Below are 16557 nucleotides of genomic sequence, written 5' to 3'. Positions count from 1 at the left end.
TTTTTTGTTTTTACTATTTTCTACGTTGTAGAGTAAAAGCGAAGACATCAAAACCATGAAATAACACCTTGACGACAGCTTTGCACATTCTTGGTATTCTCTCAACCAGCTTCATGAGGTATTCACCTGGAATGCATTTCAAATAACAGCTGTGTCTTAAGTTAATTTGTGGAATTAAAAACGCATAGGCCTACTTTAGGACATAGATACATGGCCTTATTTATTGGCAATAACAAGCTTCAAATTGGAAAGAGAAAACACATGGCCACTTCTATAAAGTAAATGAGACCGGAGCACAAGTCTTATCTCTAACCTCCCTCCATAAAATAAAGCCAAGAGATGCGTTAATGAGCCGTCTAAATAGCAACGTGGATATTCCAGTTGTTTTAAAGTGACAAGAAGCAATGGAACTCAACAACTAAAGCCCGTGCGACTTCCTTTTTGCTGCAGCATAGGTACCGTGGGAACCGAACTGATTCAATTCTGTGTGGTGTTCTTGCTCCTCTCACGCGACTCTGGCGTGGAAACCACACCAGTATTGCTTCACTAACCGATCTGTCAGTGATACTCGAACCACCCTGTCTTTTCAAATTAAAGCAGTTTCAGTTTGTCCACAGGTTCCCACGAACTCAACTGTACATTTGGTGCATACCCACTGTGATGACTCATTGCGTTGTGTAAAAGGGGCCTATATCTGATACACAGGCCTGGTTTCTCACTACCAGACTCACTCAATGAACATATGCACATAGCTTGCAAACAATAAACAACTCATAACCTTTTTTACTATGTTAGTAAATATACGATGTTCTCAGTGGCGGACCGTCATTGGACTGATCATGTCAACATCATACTTTCAAAATGTTTGCTAGCAAGCTAGACAAGCAGTCATCCTTCTGAATCATGTCGACAATCTACTGGCAAATCCTTTTCAATCCTTGTCATATGAGAAATTATAGATATAACGTATGGGTGCTAATCGGCCATTGGACATAAATATTACACAAAAAGTTGGAAATCGCAAATTCAACAATGAGTGGTTTGGAAGGAATCAGTAGCTAACTGCAAGTGCTGCAAAGCAATCACTATTTTGCTTACACTGCCTGTTATTCGGTGCAGAGGGTGTGTGGTCCAAGTCTGGGTTTAAGAGTCTCTTCAAGTTTAGAAGGATAAACATTCACACGCAAAATCATGGGCCAGAACCGGTTGAATACATTGGCCATGCTGTCAATCCAGCATGACTTCTGCGGCATTCAAAACAACTGGAATCTCGGGAAGTGGGAAATTTCACTGTGAGTTCAAGACAACTGGCAACTCTGGAAAAATAAATAGCTCAGACTGGGAAAATACATTTTTGAACGGTCATCCAACTCGGAATTCCAAGTCGGGGACTCAAGCTTCTTTCTAGAGCTCTGACCTGAAGATCACTGACGTCATGATTCGACCAGTTGTGCTGTGACAAGGTAGGGGTGGTATACAGAAGATTGCCTTATTTGGTATAAGACCAAGTCCATACTATGGCAAGAACAAATCAAATAAGCAAAGAGAAACAACAGTCCATCATTGCTGTAAGACATGGTCAGTCAATACGGAAAGTTTCTTTGAAAGTTAAGTGCAGTCGCAAAAACCATCAAGCGCTATGATGAAACTGCCTCATGAAGACCCCCAAAGGAAAGGAAGACCCAAAGTTACCTCTGCTGCAGAGGATAAGTTCATTACAGTTACCAGCCTGAGAAATTGCAGGCCAAATAATTGCTTCATAGAGTTCTAGTAAGAGACACATTTCAACATCAACTGTTCAGAGGAGTCTGTGAATCAGACCTTCATGGTCAAATTTCTGCAAAGAAACCACTACTAAAGGACACCAATAATAAGAGACTTGCTTGGGCCAAGAAACACAAGCAATGGACATTAGACTGGTGGAAATATGTCCTTTGGTCTGATGAGTACAAATTTGAGATTTTTGGTTCCAACCGCTGTCTTTATGAGACGCAGAGTAGGTGAACGGATGATCTCTGCATGTGTGGTTCCCACCATGAAGCACAGAGGAGGAAGTGACACTGTCTGTGATTTATTTAGAAGGCACACTTAACCAGCATGGCTACCACATTCTGCAGCAATACACCATCCCATCTGGTTTGCACTTAAATAAAGGTTAAATAATAATACATTTTTTAAACTAGGCAAGTCAGTTAAGAACATTCTTCTTTACAGTGACGGTTTGGTTTGGGATGAGTTGGATCGCAGAGTGAAGGAAAAGCAGCCAACGAGTGCTCAGTATATGTGGGAACTCCTTCAAGACTGTTGGAAAAGCATTCCAGGTGAAGCTGGTTGAGAGAATTCCAAGAGTGTGCAAATATGTCAAGGTAAAGGGTGGCTACTTAGAATCTAAAATATATTTAGATTTGTTTAACACTTTTTTGGTTACTACATGATTCCATGTGTTATTTCATAGTTGATGTCTTCACTATATTATTCTACAATGTAGACAATAGTCAAAATAAAGAAAAACCATTGAATGAGTAAGTGTCCAAACTTTGACTGTAGTTTTTTCTTAATTTTATTCAGTTTAGTCACGTGATTTCTCAATTTGCCGTACATTTGCCAAGCAGTTGTGCAGCCAGACTTATTTGCCATTCCTTTTGCCTCATCCCCCTCAACCATACACTGTTTCAATTCCTCATCAATCCACAGGGATTTAAAAGTTAGTCATTTTCTTAATAGGTGCAAGCTTATTGGTAATTGGGATAAGCAATTTCATAAATGTGTGCAACGTCTATTTTTTCCTCGTTACATACCACAGACCAACAAATGATTCTTTACATCAACAACTTAGGAATCACTACAACAAGTATTGTATGACACCATATTAGGGTATAATCACAAACACTACGGGATGACTCGTGTATATAGTGTCAAAAGACACAGGTGTATGTAAAGATGGCCAAGAGTGGCCAAATATCATTGGTTAGTAATCAAATATTAATATGTCATACAAACAACAAATGGATAGCATACGATCATAGATTAATTTGACTACACAAGCCTCCAAACAATTACAATGGCAAAGTCACAATGATCACAAGAGTGGCTTCAGATCAAAGTCTACGTTCAGAGTCTGATGAAGACAGTTTGGCTGTCGAAACTTTGGCAATTACATTTTTGCATCTGAGCTCCTAGAGTGTGCAGCTCTCTTTCATTTTCAAGACTTCAACAGTATTTAACATGAGATGCTCTAATCTTTACAGGAATGTGGTTCTGAATATAAACAGCAATACATCCACCACTGGCATCGGTCTTTTATCAAATCAAATTTTATTAGTCACATACACATGGTAAGCAGGTGTTATTGCAAGTGTAGCGAAATGCTTGTGCTTCTATTTCCGACAGTGCAGCAATATATAACAAGTAATTTAACAATGTGATAATGTGCGTCTAGGTGGTAGGTGTAGGAGTCAGGCGCAGGAGAGCAGGGATGTCTGAGAAGCGTGTTTTAATAAGAAAGTCCACCAACACAGGAATGGCACAATTGAAAAGGTACAAAGCCCTCGACAACAGAGAACCCGTACAAACGCACGGAGGAACAAACAAAGTTCCGACACTCATACCCTTAAGAATCTGTGAAAACAAATAACGGCATAATCTAACCGAGCACATCACCATAAAAGACTACTCCCGCACACATTTAGGCAGGCAACAGGTGACAATTATACACACAGAAATGAACGCAAATGAAACCAGGTGTGAAAAGGAACCAAAGACAAAACAAACAGAAAGGGAAAAAGGGATCGGTGATGGCTAGTTGACCGGCGACGTCGACCGCAGAGCACCGCCCGAACAGGGAGAGGAGCTACCTTCGGTAGAAGTCGTGACAAACTTTTTCAGAACAACTACCTAATACACACAAATCTAAGTAAAGGGATGGAATAATAATATATACATATAAATATATGGATTAGTAATGACCATGCTGCATAGGCAAGATGGAATAAAATACAGTATTTACAGTTGAAGTCGGAAGTTTACATACACCTTAGTCAAATACATTTAAACTCAGTTTTTCACCATTTCTGACATTTAATCCTAGTAAAAAAATCCCTGTTTTAGGTCAGTTAGGATCACCACTTTATTTTAAGAATGTGAAATGTCCGAATAATAGTAGAGAGAATTATTAATTTCAGTTGTTATTTCTTTCATCACATTCCCAGTGGGTCAGAAGTTTACATACACTCAATTAGTAATTGGTAGCATTGCCTTTAAATTGTTTAACTTGGGTTAAATTTGATGCTGCCACCCCTGTGCTTCACGGTTGGGATGGTGTACTTCAGCTTGCAAGCATACCCCTTTTTCCTCCAAACATAACAATGGTCATTATGGAAAACTTATTGGGGACATTGGTGACATTATTAGTGACATCGGTTGCTGTAGATGTCCTGGAGGGCAGGTAGTTTGCCCCCGGCTATTTTTGTTTCATCAGACCAGAGGACATTTCTCCAAAAAGTACGATCTTTGTCCCCATGTGCAGTTGCAAACCGTAGTCTGGCTTTTTTTAATGGCGGTTTTGGAGCAGTGGCTTCTTCCTTGCTGAGCAGCCTTTCAGGTTATGTCGATATAGGACTTGTTTTACTGTGGGTATAGATACTTTTGTGCCCGTTTCCTCCAGCATCTTCACAAGGTCCTTTGCTGTTTTTCTGGGATTGATTTGCACTTTTCGCACAAAAGTACGTTCATCTCAAGGAGAAAGAACGCGTCTCCTTCCTGAGCGGCTTCCTATGACGGCTGCGTGGTCCCATGGTGTTTATACTTGCATACAATTGTTTGTACAGATGAACGTGGTACCTCCAGGAGTTTGGAAATTGCTCCCAAGGTTGAACCAGACTTGTGGAGGTCTACAATTTTCTTTCTGAGGTCTTGGCTGACTTCTTTTGATTTTACCATGATGTCAAGCAAAGAGGCACTGAGTTGGAAGGGTAGGCCTTGAAATACATCCACAGGTACACCTCCAATTGACTCAAATTATTATTCAGAAGATTCTAAAGCCATGACACAATTTTCTGGAATTTTCCAAGCTGTTTAAAGGCACAGTCAACTTAGGGTATGTAAACTTCTGACCCACTGGAATTGTGGGTCAGAATACAGTGAATTATAAGTTAAATAATTTGCCTCTAAACAATTGTTGGAAAAAATACTTGTCATGCACAAAGTAGATGGTCGGTCATAACCGACTTGGCAAAACTATAGTTTTGGTAAGGTGGAGGTGATATGATCCTTGACTCTTCTCTCAAAGCACTTCATGATGACCCCCCTCCCAGAAATGTTTGGAAACTTGCAGGTGTCTTGGTGGAAGAGTGGGGTAACATCTCACAGCAAGAACTGTCAAATCTGGTGCAGTCCATGAGGAGGAGATGCACTGTAGTACTTTATGCAGCTGGTGGCCACACCAGATACTGACTGTTACTTTTGATTTTTACCCCCCCAAAATCAACATTATTACATTTCTGTTAGTCACATGTCTGTGGAACTTGTTCAGTTTATGTTGTTCCTCTCAGTTGTTGAATCTTGTTATGTTCATACAAATATTTATACATGTTAAGTTTGCCGAAATTGTTGACAGTGTTGTTGACAGTGAGAGGACGTTTCTTTTTTTGCTGAGTTTAAATGTACCACCAGTGATGCTACTCGGTTCTCACTGTATTTCCTGCTATTTGGAAGGGCTCCACTGCTACCTGTTGACCTTGTCTTTGGGTTACAGATAAAGGAACAGGAGAAATCATATCAGGATTGTGCTAAGAAGTGGCAGCAAAAGATGGCGGAAGCCTATGAAACATGGAGAAATCAACGGCAAAGGGAAAAGCCTACTACGATCGGAAGAAAATGAGTTCGGTTCTGGTCTCAGGCGACCGTATACTGGTGAGGAACATGTCAGAACGTGGGGGGCCGGGAAAGCTAAGATCACACTGGGAAGACCAAATCCACGTGGTGGTACCAGGAAAGGTGATGACAGCTCTGTCTATGAGGTCAAACCTGAGAGGGTTACAGGCAGGGCACAGGTTCTGCATCGCAATATGCCAATATGTCATGTAATTCCCTACCATTTGAGGAACCTGTTGAAACACCCAGTAGATGTCTGTGGAGAAGGGAACCACCCCAGCAAAAGCAGCAAAATAGGGGGGAGGCTGAGTCTGAGAAATTAGGATTCTTATCCAGTATTCATTAATAGGCCACGTAGGGATGAAGAGAGCAAACAGAGTACCACACAGCTAGTATCAGACAATAGTGAGGAACGGGGCCAGACTGACTTCACTGTGAAGGAGTGCCAACCAGTCCTCAGGGAGAGCCCAGCGAGGACGGGGTTAAATATGGAAACAGCTGAGGGCTCAGAGACTCAATCATCTCATGATGAAGTGGACACTGATTCATTGGGGTCACACATGACCTTGCCCTGCCGTATAGCCCGGCAGAGGAGGCCCAGAGACATTCTAACCTATAACACTTTAGGGCTGCCAAGCTCTTATCAGGATATGAACTAGAGATGCTGAGATGTGTATATATTTTCTTGTTTACCTTTACTAATCACAGTGTGAGAACGTTTAGTGGGGGTTGCGTCTTTGCCCATAAAGGTATATATATATATGCCATTTAGCAGACGCTTTTATCCAAAGCGACTTACAGTCATGTGTGCATACATTCTACGTATGGGTGGTCCCGGGGATCGAACCCACTACCCTGGCGTTACAAGCGCCATGCTCTAGACTGGACATGTCTATATAGTTATATGGCTGTTAGGCCAGTTCTCAGTTGTTCTCATGACCAGTACTTATATCCTCTGTTTGTTTTGAGGCCAGTGAAATGTTTGGGACAACATTTAGTTTTTGCAGGGGGGGTGTTGTAAGGGGCTTATTACAGTTGCATTCCAGCCACTAGGGGGTACTCTGGTGAAGCCCATAGGAAATAAAGAAATATCATTTAAGTGAATAGTGGAGAGGAAGCAAAAGGAACAAAAAAAAGTGCTGTAAACTGCTGTTACATGTCCTGACATGATTAAAAGTAAAGTAAACAGCACCTTTCACGTTTATATTATAAGCGCATAAAAAGGGTAATGCATTCACAGCTTGTTGTTAATGCATTAAGCAGTTGCTGAATGCATGATCTTATTTCTTCACAAGAACTGCATTTACAGTACTTGTCCCTTCTCTGGAGACCATCTGAGAGAACACATGGAAATCCTTCCAGTGAGTAGGTTGTCTCCTCACTCTCGTTGACCTTCGACATACTGGAGTAGCTGGTGTCACCTCTCTTCACCAGCGTTGCTTTGGTTAATTTCCATTGCAGCTTCTTCAGTGTCACTCATTGGGACTTTCCATGGTATCAGCTCCTGACAATGTCTGTGGAAATATGGAATCTTTGGACCCTGTAAGATGAGTAAACTCCTCTTTTCTCTCCTCATTTGCTGACTGTCTTGTACTCATTCTCTCAGGCTGTGCTGGAGCAACTTTAGCATCATCTGCCTGACTGGATATAAAACCACAAGGCTGGAGTAAATCACGATGAACAGAACTCTTTGGTCCGCTATCATCATCTTCAGGGTGGACCATATACACAGGAAGATCTTCTCCGACCTGTCTGACTACAATGTGAACTTTAGGCTCCCACCGGTTTGCCAGCTTCTGCTTCCCACACAGATTGACATTTCGTATCAGCAAGCAATCTCCTTCCATTGATGCCACAATCCCACCTTTGTTGGCAGATTGTGACCTCTCGGTTTCCTCCATGGCGCACTTGTAAGCATGTTTCAGTCTTTGACAGAGATCCTGTACATACTTTTGAGTCTTGTGGTTGTGTCCCGCTGGATCTATGTCGAAGCAAAGATCGTTCAGGAGTCTAGGCTGCCTCCCAAACATAAAAAAGAAGGGTGTTTAATCTATGGTGTTAGTACGTGCACAGTTGTACGCGTGGAGAAGGTGGCACAATTCTGAAATCAGTTCTGATAAAAAAAATGTGCTCCTTGATCAGTATGTATTCTGTTTGGAAAACCGAAGTTGCATATCGCGTTCTCCCACAGGTCGTTTGCCACAGTTTTAGCTGTTTGATCTTTTGTTGGATAGACGAAAGGATACTTTGTAAAGTGGTCAGTCAATGTCAAAATGTTCCGAACGTCTCCAGAGCCTGGTTCCACTGTTAAGTCCATGCACAGGAGCTCCATTGGACAAGAAGCATATTTGTTCACAAGTTTGGCAGCCTTTTGCACTCTGCACTTCGGTAACACACATCTCTCGCAGGTTTTGCACTTAAGTTACACATCACTCGCCAGTAGAAGTGAGCTCTGGCCAGATCCAAGGTTCTTTCGTCACCCATGTCCCCAACTTCATCATGGATACCCTGTAGAGCTTGAGCGCTATTACTGTAAGGAATCACCAGCTGATCACGTGTTTCATCATTCCTCTGCGATGGAGGGCATTTCTATTCAGAATGAACTTGGCCACACTCAGAGAAGCACACTGACTTCTGGTTGTTCCATTCTCCTTCCCTGCTCGTCAAGTCTCTGTCCATCCTCCACCAGTTGGATGACCCTGGTGACCCCTCAAGGTTATGCCCTCCTGCTGAAGACTGCTCCTGGAAAGGCTGGCTGCCAAGGCTCCGGCATCTCAAATCTATCTGGGATGGCACTTTCTCTGCAGAGTAATATATAAATGGCACCATACGGCTCTTCATGATCTTCCATGCCGTCTTCCTCTATTCCCGAGACATGGAGTGTGTTTCTCTTTACGTAATGCCTTCGATGGGCTGCTGCCCAAACTTCAGGGGTTAATGCATCCCAATCAGGAGCCTCCTTTGTCCTGGACATCAGTCTTGCCACTTTCTCGTCACACTTCTGAAAATCTTCATCATCCATGGCTGGACATGGAAAGGCCATCAGCGTCAATGTTTGTTTTCCTTGACCTGTATGTTGATGTTGAAGTCACAGATTAAGAGTGCAGACAGCCACCTATACCCTGCAGCATCTAGCTTAGCGGACCTCTTCTATCCGATGCTGACCCTCATCCCTGTTTCTCTAATGGACACGCGATATCAAGTGTGCCTAGTGTGTTCTCAATCAAATGATTCATAGCCTGTACAATAGGCTATAGGCCTAGGCTATATGAAGAGCACGTTCGGAGAAGTACAGGGCAAAGTTGTATTTCTAAGAAAATGTACTTCCTTCCTGAGTTTTTGCACTGCTGGGATGGTATATATAAAACTAGGCTACGCTGCAGTACACACTGCAATGGACAGGCTATCCCAATCGTAAGCCCTGGCTTGCCGTGCTCTTGTTGATGTAAATCCTTCTGTGCTGCCTAAAGAGGCGAGTCAAATGTTTCTTCCGAATTGATTTATTTATTTGTTAAAAAAAAAAGCTATATCTGTTCGCACAGACTATGTCCTGCGCAGTTTTAGAGGAAGAGTGTGAAGATGAGGACCCGGAGGTAAGCTTGCTATTGCTATAATTGCCCATAATTAAGCTATTTATCAGAGTTATTAACCTCACAATAAACCATATTCAAGTAATTGACATAACTTACATTACTAGGAAGCGGCAGCTGCAGAGATGGACAGTAGGCTAATTTGAAAAGGCCTAATTCATATACTACACTATACTTCGCCTGGCATAGAACATTTGCTCTTTACCCATTCCACTGCTCAGAAGAGATGGCTAACTACACACCTAACACATTCACTTCAAACTGAAGCTGGAATGACAGCAAACTAGCTGCATTTCCTGTTTTTCTATCGACATTTCTTTGTATATTCTGTATCCATAAAAATGATGCTTTCATGATTTTGACTGGATGACAAAAGCTGCCAGCCTATCTGTCCCGTCCCGACTCTCGACATGTTCATTACCATAGGACACATGGAGATTGAAATTCAATATTGAAACCATGTTACAAATATCAGCGTTTAAAAAAAAATCAAATGCCAATCTAAAAGCAATGGGAGATAATGTCTAGATGCTTTTTACAGTGTAGATCTAGTATATAAATTGCTTGACTGAGCTGATGAGATCGTGGATTGAGCAGTCAGATAGAACAGAGTAAATAGCAGTGGAGGCTGCTGAGGGGAGGACGGCTCATAATAGTGACTGGAACGGCGAGAATGGAATGGCATCAAACCATGCGTTTGATGCATTTGATACCCTTCCATTTATTCCCCTCTAGCCATTACCACGAGTCCGTCTTCCCCAATTAAGGTGCCACCAATCTCCTGTGGTAAATAGGCATTTCAGCATCATAGATTTAGCCGGTGGTAACTTGTAGAATAGACAGGCTGGAATGCGGTTTTAACCAATCAGCATCCAGGATTAGAACCCCCCCCCCCCCGTTGTATAAAACCTTCCATAGTCTGCGTTTTAATAGTATATGCCCACGGGGAGCAATTATGGTGCCTGTAAGTGTATTTAGACACAGCCTATTAAAACATGTTGTTTTGTTTAGAATTTGCTTAGAATAATTTACTCTTTTTAGGCCTTATCAATAATGAATTGAATATTGCTTATTGACTATGTTTGGCATGTCCATGCTCAGCCATAATGCAATTTACAATAGGCCTAGCCCCTGTGTGAATGCTATGTATATATTTCGACATTTAAGCCATGCAATTACTTACAGCACCAGTCAAAAGTTTGGACACACCTACTCATTCAAGGGGTTGTCATGATTTTCATATGGTGAAGGAGAGTCGGACCAAACTGCAGCATGTCGATTGCGATCCATATTTATTTAAACCAGCGTAAACACGACTAAACATGAACACTACAAAAACAATAAACGAAACGAAAACCGCCTATACTTGTGTCAATTAACATCAAACAAGGACATCAAGACACTCAGGACAATCACCCACAATACAACCAAAGAATATGGCTGCCTAAATATGGTTCCCAATCAGAGACAACGATAAACACCTGCCTCTGATTGAGAACCACTTCATACAGCCATAGACTTTCCTAGAACACCCCACTAAGCTACAATCCTACTAAGCTACACACCACATACAAAAACCCATGTCACACCCTGGCCTGACCAAATACATGAAGAAAAACACAAAATACTTTGACCAGGGCGTGACAGGGGTTTTCTTTATTTATTTTTTTACAATTTTCAACATTGTAGAATAATAGTGAAGACATCAAAACTATGCAATAACACATGGAATCATGTAGTAACCAAAAAAGTGTTAAACATATCAAAATATATTTTATTTTTTAGATTCTTCAAAGTAGCCACCCTTTGCCTTGATGACAGCTTTGCACACTCTTGACATTATCTCAACCAGCTTCATGATGTAGTCACCGGGAATGCATTTAAATTAAAACGTGGAATTTATTTTCTTCTTAATTGCGTTTCAGCCATCAGTTGTGGCAAGGTAGGGTTGGTATACAGAAGCCCTATTTAGTAAAAGATCAAGTCCATATTATGGCAAGAACAGCTCAAATAAACAAAGAGAAACAACAGTCCATCATTACTTTAAGACATGAAGTTCAGTCAATTCTGAAAATGTCAAAAGCTTTGAACGTTTGTTCAAGTGCAGTCGCAAAAACCATCAAGCACTATGATGAAACTGGCTCTCACGAGGACTGCCACAGGAAAGGAAGACCCAGAGGTACCTCTGCTGCAGAGGATAAGTTCATTAGAGTTACCAGCCTCAGATTGTAGCCGAAATAAATGCTTCACAGAGTTCAAGTAACATACACATCTCAACAAATCAAATTAAATCACATCAAATTTTAATGGTCACATACACATGATTAGCAGATGTTGATGCGAGTGTAGCGAAATGCTTGTGCTTCTAGTTCCAACCATGCAGTAATATCTAACAAGTAATCTAACAATTTCACAACAACTACCTTATACACACAAGTGTAAAGGAATGAATGAGAATATGTACATATGAATATATGGATAAGCGATGGCCGAACGGCATAGGCAAGATGCAGTAGATGGTATAGAGTACAGTATATACATATGAGATGAGTAATGTAGGGTATGTAAACATTATAGAAAGTGGCATTGTTTAAAGTGACTAGTGATACATTTATTACATCCAATTTTTTATTATTAAAGTGGCTAGAAATTTGAATCAGTATATTGGCAGCAGCCTCTAATGTTAGTGATGGCTGTTTAACAGTCTGATGGCCTTGAGATAGAAGCTGTTTTTCAGTCTCTCGGTCCCAGCTTTGATGTACCTGTACTGACCTCGCCTTCTGGATGATAGCGGGGTGAACAGGCAGTGGCTCGTGTGGTTGTTGTCCGTGATGATCTTTTTTGGCCTTCCTGTGACATCGGGTGATGTAGGTGTCCTGGAGGGCAGGTAGTTTGCCCCCGGTGATGCGTTGTGCAGACCTCACTACCCTCTGGAGAGCCTTGCGGTTGTGGGTGGAGCATTTGCTGTACCAGGCGGTTATACAGCCCGACGGGATGCTTTTGATTGTGCAACTTTAAAAGTTTGTGAGTGTTTTTGGTGACAAGCCACATTTCTTCAGCCTCCTGAGGTTGAAGAGGCGCTGTTATGCCTTCTTCACCACGCTGTCTGTGTGGGTGGACCAATTCAGTTTGTCCGTGTTGTGTATGCCGAGGAACTTAAAACTTTCCAGCTTCTCCACTGCTGTCCCATCGATGTAGATAGGGGGTGCTCCCTCTGCTGTTTCCTGAAGTCCACGAGCATCTCCTTTGTTTTGTTGACGTTGAATGTGGGGTTGTTTCCCTGACACCACACTCCGAGGGCCCTCACCTCCTCCCTGTAGGCCGTCTCGTCATTGTTGGTAATCAAGCCTACCACTGTAGTGTCGTCTGCAAACTTGATGATTGTCATGGGTGAACAGGGAGTAAAGGAGAGGGCTGAGAACGCACCCTTGTGGGGTCCCAGTGTTGAGGATCAGTGGGGTGGATATGTTGTTTCCTACCCTCACCACCAGGGGCGGCCCGTCAAAGTCCAGAACCCAGTTGCACCGGGCAGGGTCGAGACCCAGGGTCTCGAGCTTAATGACGAGTTTGGAGGGTACTATGGTGTTAAATGCTGAGCTGTAGTCGATGAACAGCATTGTTACATAGGTATTCCTCTTGTCCAGATGGGTTAGGACAGTGTGTGGACCTATTGGGGCGGTAATCAATTTGGAGTGGGTCTAGGGTGTCAGGTATGTTGGAGGTGATATGATCATTGACTAGTCTCTCAAAGCACTTCATGATAACGGAAGTGAGTGCTAGTCGCTTAGCTCAGTTACCTTAGCTTTCTTGGAAATGGAACAATGGTGGCCCTCTTGAAGCATGTGGGAACAGCAGACTGGGATAGGGATTGATTGAATATGTCCATAAACACACCAGCCAGCTGGCCTGCGCATGCTCTGAGGACGCGGCTAGGGATGTCGTCTGGGCCGGCAGACTTGCAAGGGTTAACACATTTAAATGTTTTACATTTATAGGAGAGTCCGCAGGTTTTGGTTGTGGGCCGTGTCGGTGGCACTGTATTGTCCTCAAAGCGAGTGAAGAAGTTGTTTAGTTTGTCTGGGAGCAAGACATCGGTTCTGTGACGGGGCTGGTTTTCTTTTTGTAGTCCGTGATTGACTGTAGACCCTGCCACATACCTCTTGTGTCTGAGCCATTGAATTGCAACTCTACTTTGTCTCTATACTGACACTTAGCTTGTTTGATTGCCTTGCGGATGGAATAGCTACACTGTTTGTATTCGGTCATGGTTCCGGTCGCCATGCCCTGATTAAAAATGCTCTTTCAGTTTTGCTCGAATGCTGCCATCAATCCACACTTTCCGGTTGGGGAAGGTTTTAATAGTCACCGATACACTTGCTAATAAACTCGCTCACTGAATCAGCGTATACATCAACATCAACAGTTCAGAGGCGACTGCATGAATCAGGCCTTTGTGGTCGAATTGCTGCAAAGAAACCACTACTAAAGGACATCAATAATAAGAAGAAACTTGCTTTGGCCAACAAACACAAGCAATGGACATTAGATCTGTTGTGAGATTAGTCCAAATGTGAGGTTTTTGGTTCCAACCACCGTGTCTTTGTGAGATGCAGAGTAGGTGAATGGATGATCAGACAAGATTCTCTGGTCTGATGAAACCAAGATTGAACTCTGGTCTGAATGCCAAGCGTCACGTCCGGAGGAAACCTGGCACCATCCCTATGGTGAAGCATGGTGGTGGCAGCATCTTGCTGTGGGGATGTTTTTCAGAGGTAGGGACTGGGAGACTAGTCAGGGACGAGGGAAAGATGAACGGAACAAAGTACAGAAACATCCTTGATGAAAACCTGCTCCAGAGACCTCAGGACCTCAGACTGGGGACACTTTCACCCTCCAATAGTAGAACAATCCTAAGCACACAGCCAAGACAACACAGGAGTGGCTTCGGGACAAGTCTATGAATGTCCTTGAGTGGCCCAGCCAGATCGCGGACTTGAACCCGATGTAACATCTCTTGAGAGACCTGAAAATAGCTGTGCAGCGATGCTCCCCATCCAATCTGAAAGAGTCTAGGAGTACTGTATCTGCAGAGAAGAATGGGAGAAACTCCCCAAATATAGGGGTGCCAAGCTTGTAGCGTACCCAAAAAGACTTGAGGCTCTAATTTCTGCCCAAGGTGCCTCAACAAAGTACTGAGTAAAGGGTCTGAATACTTATGTAAATGTGATATATATATATTTTTTTAAATGTTCATACATTTGGTAAAATTTCGAAAAACCTGTTTTTGCTTTGTCATTATAGGGTAATGTGTGTAGATTGATGAGAAAGAAAAACAATTTAATACATTTTAGAATTAGGCTATAATGTAACAAAAGGTGGAAAAAGTCAAGGTGTCTGAATACTTTCTGAATTCTTATTTATAAAGTTACATATAACTAACTTTAGGTTATAGTTTCATATAACAAACCACTGTATCAGTGGCGATTTTGGCATGTAAATCTTAGTGGGGCGAACTCAACAATTGCACTATAACGGTGCCAAACAGTGCCCACAAACTGTTATGGCCTACATAAAGCTGTCCCGACAGATGAGCTTAGCTTTCAGCACCATGGAGTGAATCCTTACCACACCTGGCTATCAGTAGAGCCTCGTCTGGCAGCGAAACAGTTCATTCAGCCCCATTGACTGACTTTTTAAAACCTTAGCTGATACGGCTGACTTTCTTAAACAAATGTGGTGCCTACTCACTCCTTGTGGATTTGTGTAAGTTGATAAGAACCCCGCTGTCCTTCAACAATAAAGAACACAAACATGAGTTTTGACTTTTGAACCATACACAAACATGATTACATTTTCTGTTCAGAAAATTCATAATGTTTGTTCTCATATCATTATCTATAAGCAAGTGCAAGCAAACGAGCTGCAACCAGGTAGGCCTATTCCTAGCACTTTCAAAATGGATACAGACAGAAATTCAGATCGACTCTTTTTTACATTTTCTCTAAAGGGGTATTTAAAAATATGGAGCTAAAGTTGTAAACCGTGATTGACCACACACTCCAGTACAGTAGGTGGCGGCATGCACCTTTAACGTTTGTTTGAGGACTGCCATTACATAATAATAGAAGAAGTCGTGTGTCTCTCCCCGACTGTATTTACAGACTACAGTGGCTTGAAATTACACTTTGCTTGGTTTAGTCACGGTCCAGCCATGAGTAATATACTACATATGTCAACGTGTGCGTGCTAATTTATCAGCTATAGAGTGAAAACTTTGTGCAAGATAAAGTTTTCTAGAAATCTATTTAGATTGCTGTCAAATGTCAAACTAGCGTTCTACACGGAGTTATCTCGCACCCAGAATGAATCGGAACAAGAACCAGACACGAAGGAGACGAAATTAATGGGGAAGCACGCGGACTGCAACGTTAATGTTTTTGACTTCTGCAACAGTCATAACTGTCATTCGGAAAATTGTACTTCCCGGTAGCTACAACATTCAGAACGGACAACGTCCAGGTAAATTACTTTATGCTGTCAATCATTTAGAAGACCAGTTTAGCCATATTGCTGTTTTCCGTGTTATAGCCGATACGCTATAAAGGCCCGGGGAAGTTGTGTAGTAATTCATAATTCAAAACCAGAGACTAACTTCAAAATAGATCAAATTGTTAGATGCAGATTACCTAAATATATTTGCACGCTCCTGCCTCTCTCCCTCGCTCTGTCTCTGCCTGCAAGTCTTCTGCGTGTAGAATATGCTGGCACAGTTGTCTTCGGGACAGTCTTTTATTTGTATTTGTATTCAACCAAGATTGCTAAGAACAAGTTATTATTTACAATGACGGTTTTCAGGGGAACAGTGGGTTAACTGCTTTGTTCAGGGACAGAACGACCCCTCGGTTACTAGTCCAACGCTCTAACCACTAGGCTACCTGCCGCACCGTTTTACTGGCAGGTTGTCTTTTTTTTGCCTCATGAAATTACAGTAGGCTACCGGGAGCCTGTACGTTTTTCAGATGGAATTGAATGTTCCCCCTGCTACGGAATGTTTGTTTGTCTGTTAGGGTAGGCTACACCACGTTTAAAATGAAAT

The 16557-nt window shown here is 42.2% G+C and overlaps 1 protein-coding gene across 4 annotated transcripts in view; it reads left to right on the top strand.

Annotated features, from left to right (window-relative positions):
• The first annotated feature begins 15618 nt into the window (after window positions 1–15618).
• Window positions 15619–16557, top strand: part of LOC124048570 (tyrosine-protein kinase JAK2-like) — a 77056-nt gene continuing 76117 nt past the window's right edge. For 2 of the 4 annotated variants that reach the window (XM_046369493.1, XM_046369492.1), the window contains exon 1: window positions 15619–15980. The gene's annotated coding sequence lies outside the window, so the exon portion shown is untranslated. The remainder of the gene's footprint in view (window positions 15981–16557) is intronic. The other 2 variants (XM_046369496.1, XM_046369494.1) reach the window with 1 other exon arrangement.

The sequence above is a fragment of the Oncorhynchus gorbuscha genome, linkage group LG11, assembly GCF_021184085.1.
Source record: "Oncorhynchus gorbuscha isolate QuinsamMale2020 ecotype Even-year linkage group LG11, OgorEven_v1.0, whole genome shotgun sequence".
Lineage (NCBI taxonomy): Eukaryota > Metazoa > Chordata > Actinopteri > Salmoniformes > Salmonidae > Oncorhynchus > Oncorhynchus gorbuscha.
Note: the sequence above shows the minus strand (reverse complement) of the source record. Positions and strands in the feature narration are given on the sequence as shown.